Genomic DNA, 19,169 nt, shown 5'->3' on the forward strand with positions numbered 1-19,169 from the left:
AAATATTTACCTTAACTACACTGCACCCTCCAGTATCTTTACTACAAATACCTCCCATCCATACCCTTTCAACTCATCTCCCCTTAATACCCTCAAATATGTAAGCTCACAAGCCCAGTTTTCCTATAACTCAACTTGTGTAAAGTTTCATTACAACCCCAATTACGAAAAAGTTGGGTCAGTATGGAAAAATGCATAAAGAACAAACAAAAAGTGTCCCTGTACAATATTGAAAACACATTATTAACACATATTTGATGTTTTACTTTGTGAATTTAATGTATTTTTAAAAGTATACACTTATTTCAAATCTGATGACTGCAACACATTCCAAAAAAGTTGGGACAGGGACAATTTAGGACTAATAGCGATGTGACAAGTTGAAATAAGAAGGTTATGTGAAACAGGTGAGGCAGTCATGTAATCATAGTATATAATGAGCCTCCAAAAAAAGATGGATCAAGGCTTGCCAATCTGCAAACAAATGTGTCAGCGAATAATCCAACACTTTGAGAACAACATTCCCCAAAGACAAATCTGTAAGATATTGGGCATTTCACCTTCTACAGTGCACAATATAATTAAAAGATTCAAGGAATCCGATCAAATCTCGGTGTGTGAAGGGCAAGGTCGAAAAAACACTTCTGAATGTGCATGATCTCTGATCCTTTAGACATCAATGTTTCAAAAACTGTCATGAGTCTGTAATGGATATCCTGACATGGGTTCGGGAATACTTTGGTAAACCTTTGTCAGTCAACACCATTCACTGCTGCATCCACAGATGCAAGTTAAGGCTTTACTATGCAAACCAGAAGTCATACATCAACACTGTCCAGAAGCGCTGTTGACTTTTCTGGGCTCAGTCTCATCTGAGATGGACAGTAGCACAGTGAAATAGTGTTTTGTGGTCTGACGAGTCAACATTTCAAATAGTTTTTGGAAAAATCAGCCATTGTGTTTGTCATGAGATACAGGACACAGCATATAAGGTACAATGCTATTTTATTGCAAAGCATAGGAATATACACCTTGTACAGCAGATCTAACTTAGTAACTGCGACATAGACAATAACGGCACTAAGCCACTCCCCCATCCGGTGACGTCACATCCCACTCTCCTCACATCTTCCCCCTTTTCAAAGGACAAAGCATACATTTTTTTTTAATACATCAAATAACAATGTATACAAGAAGCATACAAAATTAGTTTTGTTTAGTATACAACAAAGAACAAGTTAAAGAGAATATATATATATAAACAACATGAAATACAATCCTGACTTGAACATCGGGGTAGACTACCCTAGTCCACAGTGACCATGGGATTATTCTGCCCATACTTCCTGTCACTGCTCTAACTAATGCTAATCCCAATATTGGGCAGGAAGTTTCACCACCCTTCCACTTGATGTCATTTTACACAAACTGTCCTCTGATACAGAAGAAGGTGATTGAGAGTCTGCTGGAAACAAAGAAGTATCCCCGCTGTGATCTTGCTGAGAGGAAGGCACCCCTCTTAAAACAGGGGATCTCACCAGTGGTGGTACTGAGGCATCCAGTCCCAAACTCTCAGGTACTGGCTGAAGATATTTTCGATTTCGAGGTGTGATTCTGGAGAGCGTCCAATTACCGTAGCAGGCGTCTTCCATTTCTTCTCATCATCCAGTTTAACTCTGACACTTTGCCCCACATTCAGCTCCTGCAAGGGCCTTACAGAGGGTTTCCTGTCGTAGAAAAATTAATAGCCCCTTTTTGCCTCTTCATCCCTCCTAAGGAGCTCGTCCCGAGGAACAGAGCTAGATGGCTGGAAGACACCCACAGAGGGTAAAGTGGTGTGAATATGACATCCTAGCATCAGCTGTGCCGGGCTAAAACCCGTGGCTTGAATGGGGGTCGCCCTATAGGACAAGAGGGCTAGGTACGACTCAGATTGCATCAAAATTAACTTTGTTGTTTGAACTGCCCTTTCAGTCATCCCATTAGCCTGTGGGTAATGTGTACTTGACGTAGTATGGACAAAATCATATTCACTTCTGAAAGAACTGAACTCCGTGGAAGCAAACTGCATTCCGTTATCACTCACTAACTCCATTGGTATGCCCCACCGGGCAAACAAGCTCTTGAAACAAGTGATAACAGCTTGACTTGTGATCTCATTCAAGGGTGCAATCTTCAAATATCTGAAATAATAGTCAATCACGACTAGGTACTTTTTCCTGTGCAGCTTGCACAAATCAGCAACTATTTTCTGCCATGGGCCTGCAGGTAGCGGAGTTGAAATCAAGGGCTCCCTTTTCTGAGTAGGCCGGCGTTCTCAGCAAAAAGCACATTTTGATACATGGCTTGCAATGTTGGAACTGATATCAGGCCACCATACTGCCGTAGCTGCCCTTTCTCAGCACTTTGTAATGCCCAAGTGGCCATCATGAATCCTGCTTAACATCTCCTGCCGCATGCTAACAGGAATAACAATGTGGTCCTGGAACAGCACCAACCCATCCAGCTCCGTGAGCTGTGACCTCTCTGGCTGGTAAGAACTTAAAGACATCCAGGCTGCCCAGCTCTCGGACCAACTTTCTTTTATGTACTTAATAACTTCTTGAAGGTCAGTATTTAAATATGTCTCCTTTCTTATTTGTTCTAGCTTCCCTGACGAAATAGATTTGGATGCCAGAACTGAATTTACATACACTTTCACAACTGATTCCGTTGAAGATTCTTCAGCAGCAGCCAGCGGGAGCCTGGAAAGTGTATCTGCTACTACCAGTTGTTTTCCCAGCACATGCACTGCCTGAACGTTGAACCTGAGCAGCCTCATCAGAAGTCTCTGGAATCTTAGGGGTGTTTTGTCAATATAATAGGAGTTGATTAGAGGGACTAGCGGTTTATGGTCAGTCTCCAGACTAAATTTCTCTAAACCTACTAGGTAATGCTGGAAGCACTCACAGGCCCAAACTGCAGCCAGGCACTCTCTCAATTTGGGCGTATTTCGACTCAGCAGCCGTTAGTGTACGGGATCAGTAGGCAATGGGATGTAGTTTGTTCAATTCAATTGCAGGAGGGCGGCCCCTAACCCATGACTGCTCTCATCAGCACTGACCACAGTCTTTTTAGAAGGGTTGTAGAACCCCAAAACTGGGGCAGACCCCAGCAGGGACTTGACCTGCACAAGTTATTCTTCCTGTGAAGGTCCCCAGACCCAGGCAACATCTTTCTTTAACAACTCTGTGATAGGGTGTAGTATTGTGGATAAATATGGAAGGAACCTGCCCACGTAATTCACAAGGCCCAATATTTGTCTCAGCTCATGTACATCGGAAGGACTTTTCATCTGTTCAATAGCACAGATTTTGTCAGGGTCCAGATTGATGCCATCCCGATTGATAATATGCCCAAAGTAGCATAACTCAGCCTTCCTAAAATGGCATTTCTCCTTATTAATTTCAGCCCAGACTCTCTAATGGTCTGCAGCACACAGCTCAATCGCTGATCATGTTCTTCCAATTCACTAAGATGTTGTCCATGATGACTGCCATGCCCTCATGGTCGTGGAGCTCATCTCTCTTTGAAAGATTTCAGGAGCAGAGGATATCTCAAAAGGTAGTCTGCAGAAGCAAAACCGACCTACAGGTGTAATGAAGGTAGTCAGTTTGCGGCACTTTGGATCTAGAGGTATCTGCCAGAAGCCGCAGGAAGCATCCAGTGTAGAGAAGAACTTCGCCCCAGCCATTTTCGGAGCTATGTCTTCAAGTGTCGGCAGCACATATCTCTCTCTCTCTTTACCGCCTCATTCAGCATTTTCAAGTCTACGCAGATGCGTACCTTCCCGTTTTTCTTCACAACAGGCACAATGGGGGCACACCACTCAGCTTCAACAACCTCTTCAACAACTCCCATAGTCTTCATACGCAGAAGTTCCTTCTCCACTTGAGGCATGAGCGGGAACAGAATTCTACGTGTAGTGGTAATGCTGTATGGGACTGCATCACTTTTAAGTGATATTCGGACTGGGTTGCGATTCAGTAGGCCCAATTCACCAAACATATCTTCTGAAATCTCATTCACTCTGGCGACTAGGCCCAAACCACAGGCTGCTTTTCTGCTCAATAGGTTGTTAACACACTGACCTCTAATCACATGCACCCACATGGTGAATTTCCTCTGCTTGTACTCACAGCTGGCAATAAATTTCCCCGCACAATCAATGCGGCCACCAGGACTATGAACTTTTGTTGTAAATTTTGCCAGCTGAGGCTGTCGAGGCAGTTTTATGAATGCTGCAAGGGACATAGCAGTGATGTCTGCTCCTGTGTCAATCTTAAAGGCAACTTTGGCTCCCATTTTAGTAAGAGTAACCCTTCAATCTTCATCTGAACCAGGCCGTTCAACAACAGACCCTAGAAAGGACACTTCATGACCCTCCTGGTCTCTATCCACCTGCATCTCCTTAATATACTCAGTTTTACATACCACTTCAAAATGACCCATTCGGTTACATTTTCTACATCTTTTGTCTTTAGCAGGGCATATGACACTCTGATCATGGGCACGGTTACACCATGTGCAGCGAGCATGTTGCGCCCATCTACTTCTGGGCCTATCTGTTGCCCTTGGTCTACCGCTCACACTGTGCCTTTCACTACCAGCTCTACTGAACTGCTGCACTTCATCCACAATACTCTCAGACCTCAGATCAGAACTTTGCTTTTTCACCAGTTCCCTCTGGCGGGCCATCCTAATAGCCCCATCCAACGTTAAATCAGCCTCTTACTGTAGCTTCAGTGAGACTTCAGCATCTGCAATTCCTATGACTATTCTGTCTCTGATTTGCTCCTCTTTAGCAACACCAAACTCACAGAATTCAGCTAGTTCATACAGGCTGTGCAAAAATTACTCCACAGATTCTCCCACACGCTGAGCACATTTGTGAAAACAAGCCCTCTCATGGATCACATTTCCTTTGGGCACAAAGTGGGCACTGAGTTTGTTCATAACTATTTCAAAGTCAAATTCTTCCCCTTCTTGGAAAGTAAAGGCATTGAATACTGGCTCCACATCTTTCCCCATAGAGTATAAAATAGAATTAACTTGTACTTCACCACTCTCCTTGTCCAGCTTGGAAGCAATCCTGAAGCGTTGAAACCGCTGACACCATGTGGGCCAAGCTGCAGGCTGAGAGAAATCAAAAGGCTCAGGTGGGGTAAACTTCGACATCAACATCAATCAGGAAACAGAAGCTCAGGCAAGTACTTCTGACACCATGTCATGAGATGCAGGACACAGCATAGAAGGTACAGCACTATTTTATTGCAGAGCATAGGAATATACACCTTGTACAGCACATCTAACTTAGTAACTGCAACATAGACAATAAGGGCACGAAGCCACGCCCCCATCCAGTGACGTCACATCCCACTCTCATCACAGTGTTCTCCAGGCCAAAGAAGAAAAGGACCATCCAAACTGTTATCAGGGTCAGGTTCAAAAGTCAGCGTCTATCATGGTATGGGGGGTGTCAGTGCCCACAGCATGGGTAACTTGCACATCTGGGAGGGCACTATTAATGCAGAAAGATATGTATACATTTTGGAGCAATATAGGCTGCCATCCTGATGTCGTCTTTTCCAGGGACGTCCCTGCATTTTCCAGGAGGACAATGCCAAATCACATTCTGCCCGGATTACAAGCACATGGTTGCGTAAGCAGAGATTGCGGGTGCTAGCATGGCCCGTTTTCAGTCCTGACCTTTCTCTGATTGAGAATGTGTGGCGCATTATGAAGCGCAAAATAAGGCAACAAAGGCCCTGTGCAATTGTGCAGCTTTAGACATGCATAATGGATGAATGTGGGGAAATTCTGCTTGCTAAACTTAACCAACTGGTGTCTTCAGCGCCCAAGCACTTAATAAGTGTTATTAAAAGAAAAGTTGATGTTACGCAGTGGTAAACAGTCAACTGTCCCAACATTTTTGGAGTGTATATTTTCAAAAATACATTAAATTCACAAAGTAAAACATCAAATAATGAGTTAATTATGGCCTAGATTACGAGTTTGGCGTTATACGTGAAAAAGCCTCCTAACGCTGCTTTTTCACTACCGCTGGTATTACGAGTTTACGTAACGCAACAAAAATATCCATCTCCGCTCAAATGATTAACGTAAACCCAGACCCAGTAGTTAACCATATACCGCTAACAAAAACATCCACGAATCACTTCAAAAATATTACACAAAGTACACTTACAATCATACAAACACTACACAATATTTATTTTTAAGATTTTACATTTTTATGTCAAAATAGAACGGATCAAAGTTACGAGATCTCGGGTGTTTGAAAAAAACAACACAAATCCATTTTCCATTGACTTACATAGACAGACGGGAACATACACTCATTTAGCTACATCTAACTACAAATATTATCACATACATACAGTAATCGATACATACAAACAATATACAGCACATTACATACACAAAACAGATTTTTATTAGGAAATTACCACGATTTAGCTACTTTTTCACACAAGAACATGACGTCACTCACTTTACGCTCAAAACCAGTATTGGATTTTATTTCTCAACAAATTTTTCTCCTTCAATGAGTTCTATGGGGAAGATGTGCTCGTGCACGCGACAGGCAGATTTACCTAACGCACGTAACATGAGTGACTTCGAGGTTTATGACAAGTATAGGCTCAATTTGCGAACAGCTCGTTAGCCTTTACGATGTTCTTAAACCTCATATGGAGCCACGTAGATGTATGCGTACGGCAATCCCTGGTATGACCAAGATGCTAAGTTGCATACACGTCCTGGCCTCCGGGAGTTTTCAATCTGGAGAGGGGTACATGCATGGGCTGGCTCAGGGTACCTTCTCTGTGGTTTCTGACAACTTTCTGGAGGCCATGGTATGAGTCAGTAAGCGTTACATAGGATTCCCTCAAAATGATGGTGATTGGAGGCGCCTGAAGAGGGAATTCTTTGCAATAGCTTGAATGCCCAATGTCTTGGGAGCAATAGATTGCACCCACATTGCGCTGCAGAATATGACGAGCCCTTCGGAAATCACAAACACTTCCATAGTCTCAACGTGCAGTTTGTTTGTGACGCACAGATGCAGATTATGCAGGTGTGTGCAAATTTTGGCGGGGCTTGTCATGATGCCCGCATCCTCAGACAGTCGTCCCTGTGGCGGCAGTTTGAGGGCAGACAGTTTCCAACACAACACAAATCCATTTTCCATTGACTTACATAGACAGACGGGAACATACACTCATTTAGCTACATCTAACTACAAATATTATCACATACATACAGTAATCGATACATACAAACAATATACAGCACATTACATACACAAAACAGATTTTTATTAGGAAATTAACATGATTTAGCTACTTTTTCACACAAGAACATGACAAACAGATATGTAGCATGTCTTAGCTTAAATGGGCATTTATAGAATGTGCTTTAACCATGTCATTGTAGCATGTCTTAGAGTAAATGGGCAGCTATAGAATGCGCTTCAACCATGTCATTGTCTCTTTCTGCAAATGTCTAGTTTTAGCTCCAAACAGATATGTAGCATGTTTTAGCTTAAATGGGCATTTATAGAATGCGCTTTAACCATATCATTGTCTCTTTCCGCAAATGTCTAGTTTTGGCTCCAAACAGATATTTAGCATGTTTTAGCTGAAATGGGCAGCTCTAAGATGCAATATAACGATTTCTTTCTCTTTTAGCAAATGTCTGCTTTATGCCAAATACGCATAGGTAGCATATCTTAGCTTAAATGGGCAGCTATAGAATGCGCTTTAACCATGTCACTGTCTCTTTCCGCAAATGTCTAGCTTTAGCTCCAAACAGATATGTAGCATGTTTTATCTTAAATGGGCATTTTTAGAATGCGCTTTAACCATGTCATTGTCTCTTTCTGCAAATGTCTAGTTATAGCTCCAAACAGATATGTAGCATGTTTTAGCTTAAATGGGCAGCTCTAGAATGCAATTTAACCATTTCTTTCTCTTTTAGCAAATGTCTGCTTTATGCCAAATACGAATAGGTAGCATGTCTTAGCTTAAATGGGCAGCTATAGAATGCGCTTCAACCATGTCATTGTCTCTTTCCGCAAATGTCTAGTTTTAGCTCCAAACAGATATGTAGCATGTTTTAGCTTAAATGGGCAGCTATAGAATGCTCTTTAACCATGTCATTGTCTCTTTTCGCAAATGTCTAGTTTTAGCTCCAAACAGATATGTAGCATGTCTTAGCTTAAATGGGCAGCTATAGAATGCTCTTTAACCATGTCATTGTCTCTTTTCGCAAATGTCTAGTTTTAGCTCCAAACAGATATGTAGCATGTTTTAGCTTAAATGGGCATTTATAGAATGCACTTTAACCATGTCATTGTCTCTTTCCGCAAATGTCTAGTTTTAGCTCCAAACAGATATGTAGCATGTTTTAGCTTAAATGGGCAGCTCTAGGATGCAATTTAACCATTTCTTTCTCTTTTAGCAAATGTCTGTTTTATGCCAAATATGCATAGGTAGCATGTCTTAGCTTAAATGGGCAGCCTTTAGAATGCGCTTTAACCATGTCATTGTCTCTTTCTGCAAATGTCTAGTTTTAGCTCCAAACAGATATGTAGCATGTTTTAGCTCAAATGGGAAGCTCTAGGATGCAATTTAACCATTTCTTTCTCTTTTAGCAAATGTCTGCTTTATGCAAAATACGCATAGGTAGCATGTCCTAGCTTAAATGGGCAGATAGAGAATGCAATTTTAAAAATGTTTATTTTAGGGGATTTTCGTGTACACAAATTAATTGTATTTTAATATAATAATTTGAACGATATTTTTAATATTTGTCATTTTGGTATGTTCATTATTTATAGGTGATTCAGGTTACATGAGCCAGCCTTGGCTCATTATGCCGTTACGTAACCCCACGGACGAGGCCCAGGAGTGCTACATTCAGGTGCACAAGTGGACTAGGGCTGTAGTGGAGAGGATGTTTGGGCTCCTCAAAATGAGACTAAGATGCCTGACAGGTCTGGAGGAGCCCTCCAATACAGCCCTAGTAAGGTGGCGAAGATCGTTATAGCCTGCATAACATTGCACAGCGGGCTGGGATGCTGCAGGCCGTCCAGGTGCCCCAACGCCTCCTCCAAGATGAGGAGGACGAGCCTGTTCTAGAGGGGCCATTCCGGGACGAGGGGCTCAATGTCAGAGCAAACATCATCAACCGTCACTTCAGACGGTAAATAATAGAAGTTAGATAGGAGCATTGCGAATATGTGTGAATTTTAGGGAAATGAGAAGTAGAGAATTGTGCAAACATGTTAGGATTGTTCATCAAATGTTTATAAAAAAAGGAGATTATTATTATTATTATTATTATTATTATAGGTGATGCTTTTGGCATTGGGTCATGTAATGACTTTGCCACCTGGTTTTCAAAGACAACATCAGCTGGTAAGTATAAACAATGTATGGACTGTGGCTGGCGGGAATTTTGCACAATCAGCCATCATATGGCATACATTTTAAAAAGTAGTATTTAGTTTACACATTTCTAGATTTTTGGAGACTTAGAAAGGGATCCTCTAGCAAGACTATATGCTTCAAAGTCATATTAAGTCACACATCAGAGGTTAGGTCTGCACAATGTATGACTCATCTTCACACTTGATTGATAGAACATAACACAAGAACTACACACGCTTAGTAAGCTAGTGATATAAATAGTCTCAGAAATGGGGGGGGGTGCAGAACTAAGTCACACACTTCTATTAATTATTTGATTTACACTTTTTCTGCCATTAGGGAGATTACTTCATCTAAAGACTGAAAGTGAAGAATTCAAGACTGAAAGTGAAGAATCACAGACTGAAAGTGAAGAATCCCAGACTGAAAGTGAAGAATTCCATATTGAAAGTGATGAATACCAATGTGATCATGTCTTGCATTGTCTTTCAAATGTGCTGACCTTGAAAACCATACAAAGACACGTTCACATGGTAAGTGGCAACAATTTTATGGACCAAGACTGTGAATGCATCCTATTGGATACACTTAGATTTATTTTATTTTGTTAGATGGTATTTCACAATTCTCTATCTTGAAAATGATGATTAAGATACCTAATGAAGATAAACTGTTATTTTGAAGATAATTTCCTTTCAAAGACCATACATCCAGGTTAGTTTGCACAATGCATGCTATTTAAGAATCACAGGAGGAAGAATGTTAAAAGAATTAGGAATAGATACATGTCCTATATTAGAATATGTTTATTTTAGATACATTACCCCTAGTTTGTGCTAGAGAAGACTCAGATTCTGACCAATCAGACAAAGGGATACATTTTTTTTTTTTTTTTTGAAATATTTTTATTAAGGTTAATAAACAAATACAGACATACTAAGATTGCATACATTTACAGAAGCATTTTTGCAACAATAACTTTCCCAATGCAGAATCAACAAGTAATCCAAGTAGCGATCAATGAAACAACATTTACCTCTTCCTATCCAATTTGGCAGCATAGCTTATTGTACTTTTACAACTCAATACCAAGGTGATAATCTCTTGCATAATAAATATCGCGTCCATCTAGACTGCAAAATGGAGCAATAATGTCTGACACATTTCTCTGCACCTCTCTAACAGTAACCATAGGTAGTGATCTCCCTTGGGAAAAGTTACATTTAACCTATCATGGCTATTAAAGAGCAATTTAAAGGGGAATCTATATTGTATGAAAATATATATTTACTATAACCATGTACATCTATCAAAAACAAGTGGGCACAATTAGTATATAAGGGTTACATGCTACAAATTGAAATAGGACTTACAGCTAATCCTAAAAATTAGGCTAGGACTAAGTATAAACTACAGATATAAGTAGAACTGTAGATAGCATGCTATTACACAAAGGGATACATTTTATAGTTGATATAGAGGTATATTATTTGAAGGGACATGAAATATTACATTCAATTATGTTCCTCATACAATCCAATATAAAAATATATATTAAATGTGATATGCATTATTTAGTCTAATTTTAAATACTAATGTTTAATTCTACTATTGATTCTACAATATAATGGGATTAATTTTCAAATTATGGATAGATATAGATTTCAAGTATGAACCTGTTTTTAATATCATAATAATATTTGTTAGAGCATAGACACAAGATGATTGAACAATTATTAGATTTAAGGAATATTTTAAGACGTGTTCATTAAATAACCTAAATGACTAATGTTTTTAAATATTTTTTTTCTTTCTTTTTCAGACTTTCATCTATGATGAATTTTTTTTTTCTCAATAAATTTATTTTCATACTATATATTTCTCTATTTTTTTTAAATACATATTCTTTGAGACATCTCTATCACAGTAAGATAAGAAGAAATATATCCATCTAATATTCTGACATGTAAACCAAATATTAGTCCCATGACTGTTAAAGTCAACTATATGAGAAGCACATGCCTGATATCAAATATACTAATTTTGGTTAATGTATTGAATGTAAATTATCAACACAGCTTATTCAGATAATGTTAAAGTCAAGTATCTTACAAAATTGAATTTGGAGTTAAATACATCTATCTATGCTTCTATTGTGTGATTAATAGATGTTAAAATCATAAAATGTTTATGACGAGGATATGTAGTCTAAATTATACAGAACAACTTTGTTCATTTCACTTTTAAGAAAGGAAAGTGTTTAACTTACATTAAAGTGACAGTGTAGTTGAATGTTAGATTTACATTCTAATCTCTGTAATCTTACTTAGGTATCCAAAAACATTATTACACTAAATTTAGGTTATCCGGCTTAAATAATTTTTTACTTAATATGTTCAAAATTATCTGTAAATAAAAAGTAAGTTAATTTCACATTTATACCAAGCTAGTTATTGTATGCCATATTGATTACTTTTCAGCTCTAGTGGAGTCATTTCAAGGGTCAGTTAACTATAGATATATCCCAAGATAATTTCTAGCAATTATACTCCTTACCTGTTAGATATATATCACATATCTATAGGTATTTTCATTTCCCTTTAGTTTATTTCTCCAATGTTAAATCCACATATTCCTAATGGTTTTGACCTTAAAGGGACATTTTTAAAAAATTTAATTTAGTGATTCAGAGATAATACATATCTTTTAAAACCACATTTAAATTTAATTCTATTTAATTATATTCAGTCTTTCGATATCCTTTGTTAAAGAAATAACAATGCACATGGGTTAGACAATGACATAAGGCATCTATGTGCAACCGCCAATCACCAGCAACAGAGCCTATCTAGATATGGTTTTAAGGCAAAAATATCTTCCGAAAAAAGCTAATGAGATAATTGAACTAAATATGATGTTGTTTTAACATTGTATTATCCATCTAAATCAGTAAAGAACATATAGCTTAATGTCCATTTTAAGATATTTCATTCACAGTGGGGCAAACAATACAGAAGCTAATACAAATTTGCATAATTTCCATGTTATACTAAGTTTGAGAAAGGGAGGTGCATAGGTTTATGATCAGCAAAGCATTACTGGAAAATATCTACTTATTTGTGGGTGGGCAACAATGCATATTTACAATGTTTAGACATATGTATTTAGATCAAGTTTAACATTGCATATTAGCCCATGAAAGGGACGGTAATTCAAAAGCGTTTCTTTCTGGATTTATAAATAAAATATAATTTTAATCATTAAAATGTAATACTATCATCGATTTTAATTCATTCTTTTCATATTATTTCCTTTACAACCATATCTAGATATGCAGTAGATGAAGATTTGTGGATGCACAGAGATGCCTTTTGTGATTGGATCAACCATGTGCATTTCAATTTCTTCTGTTAAGGATATCTAAAGAATAATCTAAATTGATAGTTACATTTTAAATTATAAAAATGTATTCTCTCTCCGGATCATTTTAAGAAAATATTTGGGTGTAATGTCATGCGTGAGCAGTTCAGACAAATACAAGCTCAAGGTTTATTTACTAATAATGAACAAACGTGTATTTTAACATTGATAAACAGATTATCCAAGTTCCGGACATTATAACCAGAAATTACGCATTTCAGAAATCTCGCGTGGGAAACGTATCTTGCAACACGAGATTCGCATCTTTAAAAATTAGATTCTAATGTCACGCAATAGCACACAATCAATGTGCATTATAAATACATTTAATAGATCAATGTCAATGTTTACTTATTAAACAATAAATACATACATTTAATTTTTATTAATAAAAAATATTTGTATTAAAGAACCTGATCGATATTAAACATTGAAATGTGTAAAACATTTACTAATGTGACTGTATTATATTTCCAAAAAAACAAATGTCGAATTAATATATTAATATTTGATGGATCACGTATATTACATCTGCGTCACACATATCCGCATAACAGTCCCATGAGTTACAAATAAGTCTACATGAAAAAATGTAGTAACAGCACCCCCAGGAGGTATGTGTATGGAAGAGCGCAAGAAACATCATTAAAATGGAGTGCCCCAAAATCCATGGATAACGGAGCGGTTTTGTGAGTAACAAATGCAGGCTGAAGGGGCCTGCCATCAATGGCCTCAATAGCAAGCGGAATGAACCAAGGCAAAACAGAAATGGAGTGCTTTGATACAAAAGTACTGTCAATGAAATAGCCCGCAGCACAGGAGTCAACAAGAGCCTGGGTGACTATGGAGGAGTCCACCCAGGAAAGGACAAACGTGACCAAAGGCTTTTCCTTTAGCGGTTCTGGGGATGAGGATAAACCACCCAAGGTCTGCCCCTGACAGGACCTTAGGTGTGAGCATTTTTACGGCCATTTAGGACAAGACTTCAAAAGGTGGCCCTGTAACCCACAATAGAGGCAGAGCCCCTCCCTCTTCCTAAAAGCCCTCTCCGCCACAGAGAGACGCGTGAATCCCAACTGCATCGGCTCAGCAGTACCTGGTGACTTGAGACCAGGAGGCACGGGAGGAGAGGGAGGCATGGGTGGGAACGAACACATTGAAGACAACAGAACAGGAGACTTCCGCAAGCGCTCCTTGAAAGAGGGCCTCTCTCTGAGTCTGATGTCAATTAGGATCACCAATGCCTCAAGATCCTCTGGTAAATCTCTGGCAGCATCTTTGTCTTTAATCGCATCAGAGAGCCCATGAAAGAAGGCGGCAACAAGGGCTTTTTTGTTCCAACCTACCTCTGTGGCAAGTGTATGGAACTCAATGGTATACTGAGCAACAGATCTTGTACCTTGCTGAATGGACATGAGTCGTTTAGCAGCAGAGGAGGAGCAAGCTGGAACATCAAATACCATTCAAAATGAGGCCACAAATTTAGGGTAATTTGAAAGCACAGGTTTATTAGTCTCCCACAAGGGATTAGCCCAGGCAAGAGCTGTGTCAGAGAGTAACGAGATGAGAAATCCCACCTTAGCTCTGTCAGAGGGAAACGCCTGAGGTAACATCTCAAAGTAAATGCCCACCTGGTTCAAAAACCCTCTGCACTGAATAGGATCACCTCCATATCGCTGAGGTAGAGGTGCAGAACAGGACATGCTCCTTGTAGGGGAGCAACTTGAGCGTATTCCACGCTCCTATTTTTTAATTGCCAGATGTAATACCTTTTGGTTAACAGTTCACATGCCACCGCAACCACTATACTAAAAACCTCTATATCAATATTTAATCTGGGTTGTGCCAGAATATCAGCACGAATACCATAAATCCTTAGTGCAATATTTGGTGATCTGGGTTGTGTCAGATCTAGTACTTTGACAGCCGTGCAGGATTTCTTAGAACTTTTAAATAAGATAGAGTACCGTTGTGCTTAATACTTAGATATACTTACAAACATACAATCTGGGTTGTGACAGATCAGCAGTACGAATACTACAAATTAATATTGTAATAAATTGTGATCCGGTTTGTGTCAGATCTAGCATACAGATAGCCTTGCAGAAATTTCAGGCATTCTACCAATAAGCCAAGTATCGTTCCACTTTATATATAGTCTTAGCTTGTAGATTTATACAAGTATAGGTTTATATAATAAGCTCACTTTGCATTTGAATACGATCTTGGTCACACTTGATTTAACCACCTATTAACTTTGCAATAATACTTGCCTATTTTCACTGAACTCAGAATATCTTTGCAGTTATTATTTTCACAATCCACAATTAATATTTTAGTGCAATCAAAGATATTTGAGTGTAATGCATTACAAGCTGATGATGTTATACCTAGTTACAAGATAGCCCTATTTCAATAGTGGCAGCTTTATCATTTGCTGGCATATTATTTTACCAGAAATCTAAACTACCTATATAAACAAATTTTTAATTTAATAAAGTCACATTATAGTATCATAGATATCATTTGATCTATGATAGTTATAAGTTAGTAGTTGATGACACACCTTGAATACAGTTAACCTCACTAGATTTGGATTAGTTCAATAGCACTAATAGCGTATATTGCAAAAACTATATAAAAACATCACACAAGTAATACAAGTGCATTAGAGACTAATACTTGACATATGTTGCAATATAAGCTAATCGTAAAATACGCTATAATAGTGACATCCAATTAGATCGCTCAGTATATACAATACGCGGGTGACCTATTCTAAGGGTACTAGCTGATATCGGTTCAATTACAGGGAGTACAGAATTATTAGGCAAATGAGTATTTTGACCACATCATCCTCTTTATGCATGTTGTCTTACTCCAAGCTGTATAGGCTCGAAAGCCTACTACCAATTAAGCATATTAGGTGATGTGCATCTCTGTAATGAGAAGGGGTGTGGTCTAATGACATCAACACCCTATATCAGGTGTGCATAATTATTAGGCAACTTCCTTTCCTTTGGCAAAATGGGTCAAAAGAAGGACTTGACAGGCTCAGAAAAGTCAAAAATAGTGAGATATCTTGCAGAGGGATGCAGCACTCTTAAAATTGCAAAGCTTCTGAAGCGTGATCATCGAACAATCAAGCGTTTCATTCAAAATAGTCAACAGGGTCGCAAGAAGCGTGTGGAAAAACCAAGGCGCAAAATAACTGCCCATGAATGTCACTTGCCACCAGTTTAGCCATATTTCAGAGCTGCAACATCACTGGAGTGCCCAAAAGCACAAGGTGTGCAATACTCAGAGACATGGCCAAGGTAAGAAAGGCTGAAAGACGACCACCACTGAACAAGACACACAAGCTGAAACATCAAGACTGGGCCAAGAAATATCTCAAGACTGATTTTTCTAAGGTTTTATGGACTGATGAAATGAGAGTGAGTCTTGATGGGCCAGATGGATGGGCCCGTGGCTGGATTGGTAAAGGGCAGAGAGCTCCAGTCCGACTCAGATGCCAGCAAGGTGGAGGTGGAGTACTGGTTTGGGCTGGTATCATCAAAGATGAGCTTGTGGGGCCTTTTCGGGTTGAGGATGGAGTCAAGCTCAACTCCCAGTCCTACTGCCAGTTTCTGGAAGACACCTTCTTCAAGCAGTGGTACAGGAAGAAGTCTGCATCCTTCAAGAAAAACATGATTTTCATGCAGGACAATGCTCCATCACACGCGTCCAAGTACTCCACAGCGTGGCTGGCAAGAAAGGGTATAAAAGAAGAAAATCTAATGACATGGCCTCCTTGTTCACCTGATCTGAACCCCATTGAGAACCTGTGGTCCATCATCAAATGTGAGATTTACAAGGAGGGAAAACAGTACACCTCTCTGAACAGTGTCTGGGAGGCTGTGGTTGCTGCTGCACGCAATGTTGATGGTAAACAGATCAAAACACTGACAGAATCCATGGATGGCAGGCTTTTGAGTGTCCTTGCAAAGAAAGGTGGCTATATTGGTCACTGATTTGTTTTTGTTTTGTTTTTGAATGTCAGAAATGTATATTTGTGAATGTTGAGATGTTATATTGGTTTCACTGGTAAAAATAAATAATTGAAATGGGTATATATTTGTTTTTTGTTAAGTTGCCTAATAATTATGCACAGTAATAGTCACCTGCACACACAGATATCCCCCTAAAATAGCTAAAACTAAAAACAAACTAAAAACTACTTCCAAAACTATTCAGCTTTGATATTAATGAGTTTTTTGGGTTCATTGAGAACATGGTTGTTGTTCAATAATAAAATTAATCCTCAAAAATACAACTTGCCTAATAATTCTGCACTCCCTGTAATATGAACCTTCAAATCCCATTGTGATCTTATATGATCTCTTAGCAGATGTGTACAAGTTTTGGTCACCTGGAGTTACATTCAGGAAGTGTTTGATTCAAGTGTATTAACAACTAACTAGTATAATATCATGTGTTGAAGCACAACATACACTTTCTAATATTAAATATACCAGACCGATTGTTAGACTGCTGGTAGTAGTTTTCTTTATTTCTTACAAACGAGTATAACCTCATGTGTTCAAGCACAACATACATTTTTATAGAATAGATATAATAGACAGTTTGTCTGATTGCTGGTACAAGGTGCCATTATGTTTGATTTTTGGGGGGATCACCTTGAACTGTTCAATAATTAATTTTTTCCATTTAACCACCCCTTTTATGATCTTAGATACATCCATCTTACAACAATCAGAATCAATCCAGTATGTCATAAGATTCTTCACATTGGATTATACCTATTATACTACACCCCCAATCACTATAATATCTGCATGTAAGATCCTTAGTAGTTACATATACGTATGGTACTTTATACTCTATACCCCAGATAGAGTGGTGTGAATGTTCATTTTCAGTAGGGGGTTATTTATCTTATCATATCCAGGCCAGATATATTATTATTTCCTCTCTGAACAAACATTAGAAATATTACCTAGGTATTTCTGGATTTTTTTAAATGTGTGTTGATCTTTGATTTTAAATATTTACTAATAAAAGGTATATTTTAATCATTCCCTTATTTTGTGGAAGCAATCGTCTTCATTAGTCAGGGCCCAGAGTGCTCGTTGTGCATACTTTTGGTGGGTATTCTAGGCTTTCTCAAGCCACCCCACTTTCAGTCTTCTAAACATCTCAAAGTAAATGCTCACCTGGTTCAAAAACCCTCTGCACTGAATAGGATCACCTCCATATCGCTGAGGTAGAGGTGCAGAACTGGACATGCTCCTGGTAGGACTAGGTGCAGCAGTGGAAACAGGAGCAGCCATAACTTGCGGGACACTATAATCACCTAGCTCAAGTTCTCTAAACCAACTCCTTACTTGATCCACTACAGTCTGGTTTCCACCCTAAGTACTCAACAGAAACTGCTCTCACTAAAGTAATAAATTATCTCCTATAAAGTAAAGCAAAGGGACACTACTCCTTACTAATTCTTCTGGATCTATCTGCTGTTTTTGACACAGTTGACCATCCTCTCTTCTTGCAAATCCTATATTTATTTGGCATCCGAAACACAGCCCTCTCCTGGTTTTCCCCATATCTCTCAAACCACTCATGGTCGTTTTCCTTTAACAGCATATCCTCTGATCCTTTGCCTCCTTCATTTGAAGTACCACAAGGCTCTGTCTTGGGTGCATTGCTTTTCTCTCACTATACATCCCCCCGAGGAAAATTTAAATTCCAATGCCACTTACACACTGATGATTCCGAAATCTGTCTTTCCTCTCCTGATCTCTCTCTCTCTCTTTACTCAACTAGATTACCAACTGTCTCTCTGTAATTTCCTCTTGGATGTCCTCACACTACCTCCAACCCAATTTATCTAAAACTGAGCTGTTTCCTATTACCCTCTCTGCGAGACATCCAACACCTGACATTTATTTTACATTTAGAGACTATATATTCTCAACACCTCAACCCAGGTCTACTGTCTTGGGGTCACACTTGACTCTGAACTCACATTCACTCCACATATACAAGCGCTCGGAAATACAGTGTTGTGTAGACCTACGTAACATTTCCTTACCCAAGACACTACAAAAATACTAATTAATTCCCTCATTCTGTTACTGATTGACTACTGCAATCTACTTCTAAATGGCCTTCCAAAACATTGTCTGTCCCCCCTTCAATCTATAATAAATGCTTCAGCTAAACTCATCCACCTAAGTTGGCCATCCACATCAT

The sequence above is a fragment of the Bombina bombina genome, chromosome 1 (assembly GCF_027579735.1).
Source record: "Bombina bombina isolate aBomBom1 chromosome 1, aBomBom1.pri, whole genome shotgun sequence".
In the NCBI taxonomy this organism is placed as follows: domain Eukaryota; kingdom Metazoa; phylum Chordata; class Amphibia; order Anura; family Bombinatoridae; genus Bombina; species Bombina bombina.